At 37.8% G+C, this 16,981-nt stretch overlaps 1 long non-coding RNA gene across 1 annotated transcript in view; it reads left to right on the top strand.

The window, feature by feature from the left end:
* LOC106730170 overlaps nt 1-16,981 on the top strand; it is a 31,009-nt gene that overhangs the window by 2,701 nt on the left and 11,327 nt on the right. Inside the window, exon 2 of the long non-coding RNA XR_004319288.1 lies at nt 12,588-12,682. This is a non-coding gene — a long non-coding RNA (uncharacterized LOC106730170). The remainder of the gene's footprint in view (nt 1-12,587; nt 12,683-16,981) is intronic.

Here is a 16,981-nt window from a genome sequence, read left to right as displayed (position 1 = left end):
TCTGTTAAAAACAAGACAATAGGCCCCAAGTGGAGTCACTTATACTAAGCTCAAACCAAGCCTTAATTACAACTTTGGCTTTCACAGAAATAGAATCCTAAGCCAGTCATACAGGCATTGCCTGATGAGCATTAGTTAAGTAAACTGCCTGATCCATCCTTGCCATCCCCCTCAGGGAAGGAAACCTTACAATGACCAGTCTGCTTTTTTGCCTATATAACTTCCATGTCCCTGCTCCCTTCTGCCTATAAAAGTCTTTCACTTTGTACAGCTCCTTGGAGCTCTTTTCTTATCTGCTAGATTAGAATCATATTCATGGATCATTGAATAAAACCAATAAAAAATTTTTAAAACTTACTTAGCTGAATTTTATATTTTAACAGTTCCCACTGGAAACGAATTTAAAAAATCATACAAAAAATATGGAAATTATGTTTGACATAATGATTTTCAGAAATTGGACATCAGGCAGCACAGGGCAGAGATCCCTCAAAACAGAAAACAAATCAGGTGAGGCCTCTGATTGTCCTGGAGAACGTTTCCAGGCTGCAGCTTAGGGACAAATAACTCAGTCAGAGCTCTGCAGCCCTTGTGAGTACAGAAACAGAGCCAGGAGTCCAGGAAGGGCAAAATAGCTAGACTCTACAGGGACAAATACTAGAAAGGAGAAAACAACATGGGGGGGGGGAGCTCCAAAGATCTGTAGAGGGTCCTGTTCAGTCTTCAGCTGAGATTGCATGTTTATGAGGAAACTGCCCAACACCAGGAAAGAACCGCCTGGGAGGAGCAGAGGGAACAATCCCTAGAACTCACAAAGAACAATTCTCACCAGCCAGGGGGGAAATCCTTGTAATCCACGAGACACCAGATAAAGCACACTGTAGTGGGGGCAAAACTATCCCTAGAGTAAAAGTTGCTCTAGTCCTGACTAGAAAAGCTCAAAAGAAAGCTTCAAAGGTATCAAACTATTTCCAAGTAACTTGTCTGTGTCCCAGAAAAATGTCAAGAATATTTAATAGGAACAAAAATACAGTCAGCCCCCAACAAGGCAGCATTCACAATGTCTGGCATCCAACCAAAATTTTCTAGGCATGCAAAGAGGAAAACATAACCCATAGATGGGATTGCTGGATCATATGGTAAGTCTGTTTTTAGTCTTGAGGAATCTCCATACTGTTTTCCGTAACAAACCTTAATGCAAAAAGATACATGCACCCCAATGTTCATAGCAGCACTATTTACAATAGCCAAGACATAGAGACAACCTAAATGTCCATCAACAGATGACTGAATAAGAAGATGTGAGTGGTATACAATGGAATACTACTCAGCCATAAAAAAGAATAAAATAATGCCATTTCTAGTAACATAGATGGACCTGGAGATTGTCATTCTAAGTGAAGTAAGCCAGAAAGAGAAAGAAAAGTACCATATGGTATCACTTATATGTGGAATCTAAAAAGAAAAAGAAGACAAATGAACTTATTTATAAAACAGAAACAGGCTCACAGACATAGAAAACAAACTTATGTTTACCAAGGGGTGAAGAGGGTGTAAAGGGATAAATTGGGAGTTTGAGATTTGCGTGTACTAACTAATACATATAAAATAAATAATCAACAAGTTTATACCGTATAACACAGGGAACTATATTCAATATCTTATAATAACTTACATTGAAAAAGAATTTGAAAATGAGTATATGTGTGTTCATGTATGACTGAAGCATTGTGCTGTACACCAGAAATTGACACAACATTGTAAACTGACTATACTTCAATAAAAATATGTGTATTAAAAAACCCATAGTAAAGAGGAGACAAAATCAATCAATAGAAATAGATCTTTTTAAATGGTGATTTGAGAACATTAAAACAGTTATTATAACTGTATTCCACATGTTCAAGAAGGTAGATGAAAGGTTGAGCATATTAGGCAGGAATATAAATTGGGTTTGTAGAGATTAAAAATACAATCTCTGAGACTGAAAAAAAATATGCTAACTGGAATTAACAGCAGAGCAGAGGAGGAAGAAGAAAAGATTAGTGTACTTGACAAAACTGCAACAGAAACTGTAACAAAAATAAAAAATTTATCACATAGAGAAAAATGACTGAAAAATATTAATAAAACAACAGTTACCTGTGGGACCACTAAGAAAAGTGGCATAATGTATGAATAATTGACATCTTTACTATTCTTTCTAATAACAGTTCTATTTCCAAACTTTTTTTTCTACTGTGTCCACATTAACCATTATTTAAAAAAAGTTGTCATCCCTAAAACTTCCACCTGCAAAGTATTAAAACTACTCCTGAAGATTTGCAAACTACTCTTGAACTCAATGAAGAATTCATATAACTCCATCTTTCTGTCAAATCCAATGGCTTTTTATAACTTCTCAGCAACATATAACACTGCTTGCTACCTAATCCTTGAATCCTAATCCTTGTTTGCTATCCTCATTGTTTTCTTTTTAATTTAATTTTTTTGGGGGGGTAAACAAAGTTTATTCTAGGAAGAGCAACTCATTAAGAGATAAAACTTTTAAAATTTATATATATGTACTGTTTTTTTGTTTCTAAGAACAGTTTAGAGCTTTAGCTTTTTAAACTTACATAGTTAATCAAAGGAATAAAGCCAACCACAAAATAAGAATCAACAGAATTCAGTAATCCAATCATAAAAGACAGTCAAATGTGCTTATACATATTTTAAAAAATCAATCATCTGAGTTATAAATACTAAGTAGTTCATTTGTGTCCTTTTTTTTTTTCGACTCCACATATAAGTGATGTCATATGGCATTTTTCTTTCTCTTTCTGGCCCACTTCACTTAGAATAACAATCTCCAGGTCCATCCATGTTGCTGCAAATGGCATTCATTTATTCTTTTTTATGGCTGAGTAGTATTCCAATGTGTGTGTGTGTGTGTGTGTGTGTGTGTGTGTGTGTGTGTATCACATGTTCTTTATCTAGTCATCTGTTAATGGACATTTGGGTTGTTTCCATGTCTTGGCTATTGTAAATAGTGCTGCTGTGAACGTTGGAGTGCATGTGTCTTCTTCTTTATTTATTTTTAATGGAGGTGCTGGGGATTGAATCCAGGACCTCATGCATGCTAGGCATGCACTCTGTCACTAAGCTATTCCCTACCCTCATGTGTCTTTTTTAATTAGATTTTTCTCTAGATATATGCCCAGGAGTGGGATTGCTAGATCATATGGTAAATCTATTTTTAGTTTTTTAAGGAACCTGTCCTCCATAGTGGCTGCACCAATTTACATTCCTACCAACAGTGCAAGAGGGTTCCTTTTTCTCTACACCCTCTCCAGCATTTATCTTTTGTGGACTTTTTAATGATGGCCATTCTGACTGTTGTGTGGTGATTGTAGTTTTGATTTGCATCTCTCTAACAGTTAGTGATGTTGAGCATCCTTTCATGTGCTTGTTGGCCATATGGATATCTGCTTTGGAGAAATGTCTATTTAGGTCTTCTGCTCATTTTTTAATTGGGTTGCTTGTTTTTTTGATATTAAGGTGTATGAGCTGTTTGTATATTTTGGAAATTAGTCCCTTGTTGGTTGAATCATTTGCAAATATTTTCTCCCATTCTGTAGGTTGTCTTTTTGTTTTCTCAGTGGTATCCGTTAGCTGTGCAAAACCTTTTAAGTTTAATTAGATCCCGTTTGTTTATTTTTGCTTTTATTTCCATTGCTCCAGGAGCTGGTTCAAAAATATATTGCTGTAATTTATGTCCAAGAGTGTTCTGCCTGTATTTTCCTCTAGGAGTTTCATAGTATCTGGTCTTACGTTTAAGTCTTTAATCCATTTTGAGGTTATTTTTTAATATGGTGTTAGAGAATGTTCTGCTTTCAGTGTTTTACAGGTAGCTGTCCAGTTTTCCAGCACCACTTGTTGAAGAGACTGTCTTTTCTCCATTGTATATTCTTGCCTCCTTTGTCGTAGGTTAATTGACTGTAAGTGCGTGAGTTTATTTCTGGACTTTCTGTCCTGTTCCACTGATCTACGTGTCTGTTTTTATCCTCATTCTTTGAAGGTTGATTAATACCTTGCTTTTTTCCACTCACCACATTTTGGAAATGTGTATGTAAAGCCTCTTTGCTTTTTTCAATGTCTGTCTGCAATGTCTTTGTTTTTTTTCAATACAGCCCAGGGGCTGTCCCATGATATTTAATAGATTCCTACTAGGTTGTTTGCAGTTTTTTGCTGTTACAAATAATGCTGCAGTGAACATCCTTATACACGTATGAAATACATGTGTAGAGTAAATTGCCAGAAATGGTATTGTTTGGTTAAAATGAGCATATAAAAAATTGGTAGATATTGGCCTCTGGTGGTTTCCTTCAAGGGTGAAGGTAATTGGCAAAAGATATCATCACACACAGAGAAAGGAAGTAAGTTCGTGAAACCTGGGTAACAGGTATAAGAATTTAAACTCTGAGAAGACCACACGCAGCTGGAGATTTAGCAGCCCCATCTCTGCCATAGGGGTGGGCTTCCCTGGACACTGGTGCTTGGGTGGTGATCCCATCAGGTCTTTAGAACTTTTCTTTGCTGCACTCACAAGAGGGTTCTATCCCTCTCGGAACCTCTGAATGTTCTGGAGACCCCAGCCTTGTTCCTGAGCAGCGACGAGAACTGCAATTACTGCAGTTCATTCCTGAAGAGTGAACTGAAGGTCAGTTTCGCAGGGTATGTTTCCTAGATGGGTGATCCTCTTAGAAGGTCTGAGCCTTAGGCTTGGTGATGATATGCCTCCAGACAGAAAATGTACGAATTTCTACTCTCACCATCAACATATAAGTGCCTGCCTCTTTCCCCATGAATTCACTGACGGAGCAAAGTACCAGCATTTTTGCCTTTGCCAATTCTGAGAGGTTAAAAAAAGAAGTTTAACTTTTATGTTTCTTGAGTGTGAGATTGCACAGCTTTTCATAGAATAACAATGAAAGACAAAAATGACTCTGATCGTTTGAGATTTGCAGATACTAACTACTATATAAAATAGATAAATAACAAGGTTCTTCTGTATAGCACAGGCAACTCTATTCAATATCTTGTAGTAACCTGTGATGAAGAAGAATATGGAAAGGAATATATGTGTATATGTGTTGACTGAAACATTATGTTGTACGTGAGAAATTGACACAACATTGAAAAAAACTGCAAAGATGATAATTGCTGCATTGTCCAGAGCAGCAGGAACCTGGGAACAAATTATGTCGTTCAGTAGGGGAATGATGGAATAAATTATGATTTATCTGCACTATGAAATCATATGCAATCACTTAAAAGAATAAATTAGAGTTGGACTTTGTAAAAATAAAAATAAAAATGACTCTAATCCTAGCAAGGTCACCTGTTCTCCTTGGGCACATGGTCTCCACCCTGCTGTCATACTCAAGGACTTAACCCAGCAGTTTTCTCTTCTGCAACATTAATTTTTATTCTTTTTTACTATATCCTTTCAGCATACAAAAATGTTATTTCGTTCTTTAAAAACCCTTTTCTTGAACCCCTTCATCCTTTACCCACAGCCCTAATTCATTCTGTCCCTTCCTCTCTATTTTACAGCAAAGCATGGCAAACTTTTTCTGGGAAAGGGCAGAGAGCTAGTTACTATTTTAAGCACTTGGGCTATATGTCACAATTATCTGTCACAACTACTTATCTCTACCCCTGGAGGGTGACAGCAACCCCAAACCACTCACATACGAATGGGCGTGGTGTCGTTTGCCTTAGTGAACTGCCTTACCGAGAGCTGGCCTTCTCAGTGACCAGTTAGGAAGGCGCTGCAACTATTCTGTGCCTTTCCCTTTGCAGGCTCCTAGCTGGGATCTCCAGAACAGAGCAGAGGGTCCAGGGGGCATAAACCTCCCCTTGGGCTTGGCAAAGGGAGTTTCTGGAAGAACCCGATTGTTTGTGTTTGTTACACCCTCGCTAACCCAGAGCTTCCTCCTGTGCCTCAGGGGACACCACTCTTGTCAAATTCAGCTCCGTGTTACTAAATCCAGTAGGCATTTATTCGAACTCATCTTACTTCATCTCAGCAGCTTTTCAAACAACTAATCACTCTTTGTCCTTGAAATCCTTTCTTCAGCTGGACACTGACTGCTCCCTGTTTTCCTTCTGTTGCCCCTTCTGAGCACGCTGGTCCCTCATCTCCCACAACTTTTAACACCGCAAAGACTCAAGACCCAGGCGTCAGATCTCATGTTTTCCCACTATAATTTAAATATTCTGTAACCACCCAGGATGTGGGTTCTGTGGCCTGACAGGGTCTTTGGTCTGAGATATTTGATACTTGTTCTGAGCCAGAGCCAGTGAAAAGGAGTATCTCCAGAATCACAGGGTATGAGTTGCTATGTAACAAGGTTAAACTATTTTGAGGTTGATTCTGACCACATGGGAACATTTCCTACAGCTCTTAGTCAGATTTTTCTTATTAAAACCAAAACCATATTATTAATTTTTAAAAATTCACAGTTTACTTGTTCAGATTTCAGATTTCTCAGACAAAAAAAAACCCTTAATTTAGAAATTAATGCATGATGGTTTTCATTCGAATTGCCTGCATCCCCCATTAAGAGTCTCCAAATTCTTTTTGGTTCCCAAGAAACTTCAAAAAATTATATAGCATTTACAAGTCTCAGGCCTTGATGAGAGCAGCGGCTGGGGGAAGGTCACGCCTTCTGTTACCACTTTAACGGTTCACCTGCAGCCTTCCTTGTGTGAGTCACATTCTCCCTTTGAGTACCAAGTTTCCCATCTGGAAAACAGAAAGTGATGAAAATAAAACTAATTTAGTTATGTGAAGTGCTTTGAACAAAATGGTCGGAAAGTCTTAGCGGATTGTATGATTTCGTACACAGTGTGGTCCAGCGCGCTCAGACTTGCTGCCCATCGGAATGACTTAGGGAGCTTTATAAAGTACTGGTGCCTGGGTCTGTACCAAGGATTCTGATTTCGCTGGTGTAGATTATGGCCTGGGTGTCAATAGCTGTAAAAGTTCCCCAGATGATTCTAATGTGCAGTGAAGTCTGAAACTAAGGAACACTGCGCCCAGGCTGCTATATACAGGCCTCTTTCAGATGTGCCGCGTCCTAGACAGAGTCCCACGATAATGCCCTACCAGTGCGGCCTTCATCCTGCCCGCTGGGCTTTGCTGCCTGTAACCAGGGGCAGGACCTGAGCCACTCTAAGAGGGACTCACCCAGGTTGGAACACCCATCTGAAAGGGACTCTGGAATCTGACTGGAATAAACTGGAAGCACGGTATCTGTTGTAACTCAGGTTTCCTCCGCCACAGTGGGGAAGTTTAGATTGACGTCAGTCCCGCTCAGCACAGCTTCGGTGCAGCCTAGCAGCCGGGGAGGCTTTTTTCACAAGGCAAAGTCTTCAGCCTTAATATGATTCCTCCAGTTTCCCTGAAGATGGTGTTAACTTGCAGGTGGTGATGGGATAAAGACTTTAGAAACTTCTGTGGGCACTAACTGAACTGCTTTTAGAAGGAAAGGTCAGAAAGAAGGTGTGGAGTCCGGAGCAGGAAGAGATAGGCTGCCTAAAAGCAGCCAAGCCAAGAAGAGAGGTTTGGGAGAAGAGATACCTTAAATGGGATGGATTAGGGTGGGGGATGCGGGTAATTAATTTTAAAAGCAAACCCTTGAGACCATGCGATCCAGATGGTCTCCTGGGCTCTCTGCTAACATCTTAAGTAAATGTTATATTCCTCACTAATGCGCTAATCCTAGAGCAAAGCGGGTGCTGTTTTCAAAGAGCTCAGGGAAGAAGAAAGAACATCAGAGTATGAGTCACAGTGTAGAGAAAGAGGCACTCGGCTTTTGCAAAAAATTGGTTTGCTCTCATCTCCACCAAGCACACGCAGACAAATATTTAAATTCCTTGAAGGAATAGCAGGTATTAGTCGGCTCAGGCACCCACAAGTCTCTGTTCTGCGCTGGGCAGGGAAATTAGAAGAAGCGTTCTGAGGGGGCTCACAGCACTGGTTCTCAAACTCAGGCATGCGTCAGAGTCACCAGGAGGGTGGTGTGAAACACAGATTGCCGACCCCACCCCTGGGGTTTCTGAGTTAGTAGGTGGGAACGTTTCTAACAAGTTCCCAAGTGATGCTGACTCTGCTGCTCTGGGGATCACCCTTTGAGAACTTCCAGTTCATCACGCTCTCATAGAAATGATTTCCTGGTTTAGTGTTTATTATGGTTTGTTCCTTGACATTTTAATGGGTTTTATGAGAGGAGTGTTACGGTGCAGTGGGTTGGGGAAACACTGGATTGAAAGAAGTTAAAAGAGGTTTCTTCTGAGAAATTGAAGTAACTTACTGTCTACACACATACACACACACACACACACACACACACACACACACACACACACACAGAGCTGTCTACTTTTATTTGACTTTCCTATTCTAGGAAATTCTTACCCAGAAAGATGAAATGGCGAACAATTTTATTGTGTGTTTCAGGAACTTCCTAAACAAAAAGGAAAGTTGCTTTTAATCAGAATGCTTGCAATCTAGTGGACCCAGCATCCCCCCAAAAACCCCATCTCCAAAAATTCTGGTCAGACATGAAAGCTTTAAAGGGAAATAAAGGAATAATCTCAGTTAATCGTTGAGCTAGGTGGTCAGAATCGCATCCGCCAGTGCCTGCAGGCTTGCCCTGATCAACTGCTTGAGCCTGCTCTTCTAGGACTCAGGGAGGCCCGGGAGACTTTCCATAAACCAGAGGCAGGGGAGAGGGCACAGGGTCCTGCTCCCTTTCAGAACTAACTTTATTTTTTCTTAAATATTTAGCCATTTGCCTAAACTTGGTAGCCTATATTTTGGGTAAATAATAAGTATTTTAAAAATAAAATAAAAATAAAATTACTGTCCTTTATTAGCCTTTTGGCAATGTTTTACATGTAAACTTTTGGGGTGGTTCAATGTTTTTTTCCACTGAAAGTTCTGGAATATTTGACTTGATTTTACTTGTACGTTGGCTGACTTCATTTTTTCTGTTGTCTGGTGTAAGTGGATCATGTTTGCCTTAATGCCAATATGGAATTCTGACCTTTCCATTTTGAATAGATTACAAACAGAGATTTAGCTACTGTGCCTCACCTGGTTCTGTGTCACTCAGAGCATCACCCAAATGCTTCCTTTTACAGGTTCTGTTTAGCTTTCAATGAAAAGAAGGACATTAAGTATTGACTTACTGGATACTTTTCATAACACACAAAGATAATAAAGGCTGATTTTTCCTATCAGTGAGGATGAATAGTCATTTCACTTGGAGGGGAAAACAGCCTCTTCAGTTATTCCCCCAGCCCTGGTGGCTCCTTAGAAAATTACTATCACCTTCAACCACTCTTGGAATCTCTGCCACCTAGTGCTGAATGCAAGGGAGAAAGGAAAATGTTAACACGTAGTTCTAGTGAGGTAAATTGCACCAGGAACCAAGCTCTGTCTGATCTGAGCAAAAGCAAACCTTTGATCAAATTGTTTCAGAAATCAAAAAAGTACTCTGTTTCAATAAACTCCTTGCCATTCCGCACAGGACAGTGTAACAATAGCATCATGGACTCACTTCTATGGATTTCACTTAACTATGTTACAGTTTATGTTATTCTTAGGAGAGCTGTAGAATCCTCATCTCATGGAGGCATGAAAAAAAATCGGTGATATTATCTGTTCCTATCTTGTTGCAGAATTGCAAGGCACATGCCATCTGAAGGGACAAATATAGTAATTCTTTTGTTCATTAAGGTCTTTTGAAATTGTCTACTGACTGTGACGACCTGGAAAGAGGAGAGCTTTGTGGATGGAGACAAATTGGCGGGGTGGTTGTAGTGGGAACTTACTTTTCATTCTGTATCATTTGTACCTTTTCAATTTTATATCATGTGCGTGTATAATAGACTCAAACTAATTAGTTCTTTTTGATGTTATTTTTAAAGTTATTTTTACATTAGACCTCAATTACATTTGGAATAAATGCAAGTCAGATTGTAACAACAGATCTGTACCACTGCTTCAGAGAGAAACAATTGATTTATATTTTAAACAATTTCTCTTTCTTTCTTTCTTTCTTTCTTTCTTTCTTTCTTTCTTTCTTTCTTTCTTTCAACAAATATTTAGGTAACAACTCTGTGCCAATAATCATGTAAATAACATGATGACCATCGTGCTGGGGCTGTAAGGGAGTATGCACAGATAATCGAGAGAGAGGGAGATTTTTGAGGTTATACAGATTATGCAGCAATTCATAAAGCAGTCATAAAGGTGAATAAAGCATGGGATTTGCCATAATCTTGCTAGGATGCGATTAGTTGCAGGAAAAGTACACTGTGAGAAACAGTGAGGTGGGCAAGAAAGACGAGGAAACCTTTTGTTGAATATCTTGTCATGCTTCTTTACCTTCTGCAGGGATGGCACTTCTCATTCATCTTGTGCCGTCTTCCTAAATTATAATCCTTGCCTTACAGTTTGAGGAAGGAGCTGAGGAAGGATTCCTTTTACTTTACCAATACTTATTGAGGCAAATAATTTCATGAACTTCATAAATAACTTTACAAATGATTCCAAAGAAAATTATTTCTTCCTTCCTTGTTTAGACTTAAGGCAGATAAAGGACAAACTCATGACCATATGTGGTTCATAGCTTCTTAATTGCTATGTATCATAAAAGAAGCATTCTCGTCTTTGACACTTAAAAAAAGTTCTACCTTCTAGTGTAAACACACAGAAAGCAAGCCCTGCAAGGCTCGCTGTAGTTAAATATGAGGTAGTTACCATTGCTTCAGTTCTTATTGTTACCTGAATGCAGAGGGCAAACTTGGCAATGGAACTCAAAACACAAATCAGTGAATAACATCGATTTGAGGGCAGCACATAGGAAATCACAATGAAAAGATAAACATGAAATCTTAGGTGTTTTTCCCCCCGTGTTTGTTTTTGTTTTGAGAGGAGGGTGGAGAGAAATTCTTTTCTAAAACACAATTATTAAATTATCCTTCTTATCTTTTCCTTAGTCAAAAACTGTTAGAGTGATCTTCTACAATGTGTTTTCAAACAAGGCATATTTCCATTTCATTAAAAACTGCTTCTAAGCAAAGCCCAAAGGCTATGAGTAAAATTTGACCACATTCTTTTCACATCTGTAATAAAATTCAAAAATTCAGAGTAGTTAAGTAGACTTTTTAGAATGTAAATAAGGAATTTTTTTCTTTTTTTTAATCCCAAGATCCTAATTTATCCCTCCCTACTCCTTCCTCTGTGGTAACCATAAATTTCTATAACTGTAAGTCTGTTTCTGTTTTGTAAATAAGATTATTGTATCATTCTTTTTAGATTCTGCATATAAGTAACAACATATGATATTTTTTTCCTCTATCTGACTTACTTCACTTAGTATGATAATCTCTAGGTCCATCCATGTTGCTGCAAATTGCATTATTTCATTCTTTTTTATGGCTGAGTAATGTTCCATTGTGTGTATATACCACATCTTTTTTGGTATGTATATATGCTTTTATTGAAGTATAGTCAGTTTACAATGTTGTGTCAATTTCTGGTATACAGCACAATGCTTCAGTCATATATGGACGTACATATATTTGTTTTCATATTATTTTTCAACATAAGTTACTACAAGGTATTGAATATAGTTCCTTTGCTATACAGTACGAACTTGTTGTTTATCTATTTTATATATAGTAGTTAGTATCTGCAAATCTTGAACTCCCAAATTATCCCTTTCCACCACCTTCCCCCCGGTAACCATAAGTTTGTTTTCTATGTCTGTGAGTCTGTTTCTGTTTTGTAAATAAGTTCATTTGTCTCTTTTTTTTTTTTTTTTTTTTAGATTCCACAAATAAGTGATATCATATGGCATTTTTCTTTCTTTCTGGCTTACTTCACTTAGAATGACAATCTCCAGGTCCATCCATGTTGCTGCAAATGGCATTATTTTGTTATTTTTTATGGCTGAGTAGTATTCCATTGTGTATATATATACATCTTCTTTATCCAGTCATCTGTCAGTGGACATTTAGGTTGTTTCCATGTCTTAGCTATTTTAAATAGTGCTGCTATGAGCTTGGAGGTACATGTATCTTTTCAAATTAGATTTTTGGTCTTTTCTGGATATACACCTGGGAGTGGAATTGCTGGATCATATGGTAGTTCTATTTTTGTTTTTTTGAGGAACTCTATACTGTCTTCCACAGTGGCTGCACCAATTTACTTTCCCACCAGCAGTGTAGGAGGATTTCCTTTTCTCCACACCCTCTTCAGCATTTATTATTTGTAGACTTTTTGATGATGGCCATTCTGACTGGCGTGAGGTGATACTTTATTGTAGTTTTGATTTGCATTTGTTTAATCACTGGCAATGTTGAGGATTTTTTTATATCATGACAACATTTTTTTAAGATAATAGATTTAATAGGGAGCTCTTATTCATCCCACTAATATAAGGAAGTTAATTTAATTTCCCTGTGGATTAGAGGGCCCCTGAGGATTATTTGGTACTGATGTGTCACATTATATTTCTCAACAGAAGAATCAGAACAGCTTGGTGTACTATAGGAACCAAACGAGCTAAAAAGGATCAAGTTCTCAACTAAGCATCTAATGTTAATGTATTATATTAATGTAAGTATATTAATATAATATATTAATGAATGAATACATTGTCGACTGAAATAAATGCACAGCCTAAAAGTTAAGAGTTATGTTTTATTTGGCGGGAGGACTCGAGCCGGGATGACAGCCTCTCAGATTGCTCTGAGGGACTGCTCCGAAGAGGTAGGGGAGGAGCTAGGATATATAGGAGCTTTACAACAAAGACCAGGTAGTTGGAACAATAAAAGATTGCTTGTTATCTAAAGAAAACCAGGCATCTCAAGTTAAAGAATTGAGTGCTTTTCTATGTATAGGAGGAAGCAAACATTTGGGCTCACTGAATTCATTCCTTTGACAAGCACCTAGCTATCTAGGGCCAGTATCCTGTCCTTTCTTATTCTGAGTCAGCTCAGAGTGCACCTTTGTGAGTGACTGCAGAGGCTGGGCTGCAGGCCTGTCCCTACTTGGGGGGGGGCGGCAGCCGCTGATGACTTGGTTTCAGCATTCTTTGTTTACTGATATGGTTGCAGTATTTTCATTCACATTGTAGTATTTTCGTTCACAATATTAATATTTTTCAAGTCAGAACTTTTCTAACCATAAGGTAGAAAAACATTAGAATTTGTGCAGTGATTTGCACAATACTGTTTTGCTAAATATGGTATTTCAGTTCCATTCAAAAAGAAGCTTGGCTTACTTCTGTCAAATGACAAAAATAAACCTCCCTACATTTACTTTTTTCCCTCTTCAAAATATAGCTAAAGTCCATGCTGTAAACAACCCAACAGATTAGAGAAGCTTCTCTGTGGTCTTATTATTTAATGTATTGGACAGAAAAAAGTAGCAGACTGTAAAATTTTATATATTAATTGTGAAAAAGGAGGAAGGAAACACCAGTAATTTTAGAGACAAACTGAAATAATTAAATATGTAATTCATTTTGTAACATTGATGTTTTTGCCGTGGTTGTCACATGGCAAAGGCATCACAATGTTGACAGAAGTCAGGGTAGGAGGCTTTTGCTGAAACTAGAGAACAGCCATTTCTGTGAGTAAATTCTGCCTTAAAAAAGGAAATTTGCTGAAAAGAATTGAAAGTTTATCTCCACAATCTGAAAAGTATTTACTAACTATTGTAAAAATATTCCAGTGCCCCAGAAAATTTTTTTATCTTTCTTTTCAGAAATTATAGCATATCTTTTTCTCCTATACCATAATTGTATCAAATATATAATTAAAAACATTTTTTTAATGAGAGAGGCTCTGTATATTTCTGTTGTATAATTCTGGCTTTCTTTTTTTGTCCTCCATCTTATCTTTCTTAACAAAACATATATTCAGAAGAAGCTCCAAAAATCAGAACTTTTCAAGTTAGAACAATCTGTTATCAAATACTCTTGTGATTGAGGAAAGGGGTAGAGTACAATGGTCCTTCCTTAGCAAAGAACCAGATCCAAGTGCATGAGGCAGTGGGTGAGCCAAACTCTTCTACTGAGGACGGAGTATAGAATTCTCCTGTACCTAGAAGTGCCTGAAGTGAACATAGCAATTACTTCAGTTTGATTTTCCGTTTGCATTTCTAATTGCAAATAGCAGTGAAATAAAAAACGAAGTGTTTATGTGCCACCTTGTGGATGTACGAGGAATAGAATTATGTAGGGTTTTTTCCCCCTGTGGTGAGAATTAACATTGTATTTTTGGTTTTTTTCCAATTATACAAGCAATAATTTTTCAGTGTGAAAAACTGGAAAAATGTTTTTAAAAAGTGGATACTCAAATATTGGTAGAGTATATTAAAGAAAGTTAGTAATTATCCCAATTTTGATTTGGAGTGTGCCCTATTGAAGTAGCACAATGAATGAATGAATGAATGAATTTTTAATCTGATTTTTTCAGGTTTGAATTTTTTCAAGAGCGAGTCATAGTTGAGTAAAAGTAGATTTATTTAGAGAGATGTACACTCCATGATCAGAGAGTGGGCCATCTTGTTACGGATACAACAGGCCAGCCAAGAAACAAGCACCACTCGGAGGGTTGGAGTACTCAGATGTATTATGCAGGCGGGCTCAGAGGGGCTTCTGCTCTAAAGCTCTGAGCACCTCCAAGACGTACACATGAGGTTTTATACGGTAAAATACAAGCTTGGGGTATTCAGCCAATAGGCATGGAACAGCTTTAGCAGCATCATTATCACAAAAGTGGAGGCAGGGAGGCAGCAAACCAACTTTCCAAAGCCAGATATATATCTTTGAAAATCCAGCTGGCTAGCAAAAAAACATGAACAGCAAACCAACACTAATTAACTTAGATTTACAAGTTAGTCCAGCAGAACTCAGATCAGTATTCTGATACTTAGATTTGTGAGTTATCTTGTTAGACCAGCCCAGCCTCTCCTTCACATTCCTAGACTTGTGAGTTATCTTGTTAGACCAGCCCAGCTTTTCCTTCACAATCTCAGGAGGCAAGACAGAGAGCTGCCAAGAGGTGCCCTGTTGCTAGTTTTTATGGGCTAAGTAGATTTATATGCTAACAAGTGAGAGGATTATTCCAGCTACTATGGGGAAGGGGTGGGCTTCCCAGAATTGGGCCACCGCCCTCTCTTTGACTTTTCATGGTTAACCTCTGAACTGCCATGGTGCCTGTGGGTGTGTTGTTCACCTTGCTGGTACATTACAGTGTACGATGAAGCTCAAGGTCCACTGGAGGTCAAATGTGCCACTATTGTGGGGCTCCAGGTTTGTTGGTAGTTGACTTTTCTGCCATCTTGGTGCTAACTGCTATGTCCTTCCTTTAATCGCTGTGTCCTGCCCACTTCCCTCCTGTCTTAAATAGTGTTAGGCCAGATTGGTAATTTTCAAACTGTGTTTCAAGGGGTTCCAAAAATACTTGATCCAAATTTCATTTTATATATATAAATATATATATATAAAATTTAATATTTCATTAAATAATACTTCATTAAATAAATATTTAAATTTAAAGATAACATTGTATGAATTAAATTATATGAATTTAATTCATACAATGTTATCTTTAAATATATATTTCCTGAATTTAGTTTGTTACATAAGTGTATACAGTAATATGAACCAAATTTGGAGGCTGATCAACATATTAACGTGTTCTCATTGAAAAAACTTATACTATACAAAGTAAATTTTCTACATTTAAACTACAGAATATATTTGTAGCTATAAAATACTACTTCTCTTTGTTTCTTTTTTATATTGGGGTTTCATGTGAGATGTTACATGTCTGTTTTCAAGGTTGGAATTCTGAAGACATTTACACTTTGGCTAGCTCATTTGTGTTGTAGCCTGGCTGTAATAAGTTCCTTACAACAGATCAACAGGTGAAGGGGAGGCATAGTAATTTTCTGTTTATACTTTTAGGTTCTTGGCAGAGACCCCTCTATAATAAAAGACAGATTAACAGAAGAAAAAAAAAAACAAGTTTAATAACGTATATACCTCCTGTATGCACAGAAGATAAGCAGGAAAATGAGTAACTTTTAAGAGTGGCCCAAGTCACCACCTCAAACTTCATCTCCAGTTAAAGACAAAAAAAAGATGTTTGGGGAAGTTGGGGGGAAAGCTAGTTACGGGAGGTTACCAGGAAAAGCACAGTAAAGGGTGTGGTTGTTGTGTAGCCAAAGGTCCTTGCCTTCTCTGTTGATAAAGGTTTCTAGAGTTTTAGTCATCCTCCTCTTCCGGTACAGAGAGGGAGACACCCTTACAAACGGTGATTTCCCTTGTAAATGTAAATGTCTCTTACGAAAGGTAACTTATACTCAGTTTTTAGAGCTTTTCCTGGGTCTGCAGCTTCTTAGAAATAACCCATTCAAGATGATTCTTATGCTAAGAAGACATATTTTGGGATAGCAATGGGATAGCAAATTCTGTTCCCCTTCTCAGGTAATCATAATACTAATAGCTAATCCTGAGGGCTCTCTGTGCCTAAGATGCTGATTTAGTTGCTTCACACTGTGTTAACTCTTAACTCTTTCCAATGCTTTATGAGGTGGCCAATATTATTATTTCCATCTTACAGTCAGAAAACTGGGGCACAAGGAGGCCAATTAATTGATGGGCCTAAAGAAGTGGTAAAGTCAGGGTCCCCTTACATACTGCTAAGCTTTATCACCTTGCAGTGGAATCTTCCAGCTCTGGTTTGTATATTACACATTCCTGCCTCAGAAATGAGACTTATATGGACACTTATATGTGGAATCTAAATATATATATATATATATATACAAATTTTATTTACAAACCAGAAATAGACTCATGAACACAGAAAACACACCTCTGGGTGGTGGAGGCGGATTGAG

This window comes from Camelus ferus, chromosome 4 (assembly GCF_009834535.1).
Source record: "Camelus ferus isolate YT-003-E chromosome 4, BCGSAC_Cfer_1.0, whole genome shotgun sequence".
Classification (NCBI taxonomy): Eukaryota; Metazoa; Chordata; class Mammalia; order Artiodactyla; family Camelidae; genus Camelus; species Camelus ferus.
Note: the sequence above shows the minus strand (reverse complement) of the source record. Positions and strands in the feature narration are given on the sequence as shown.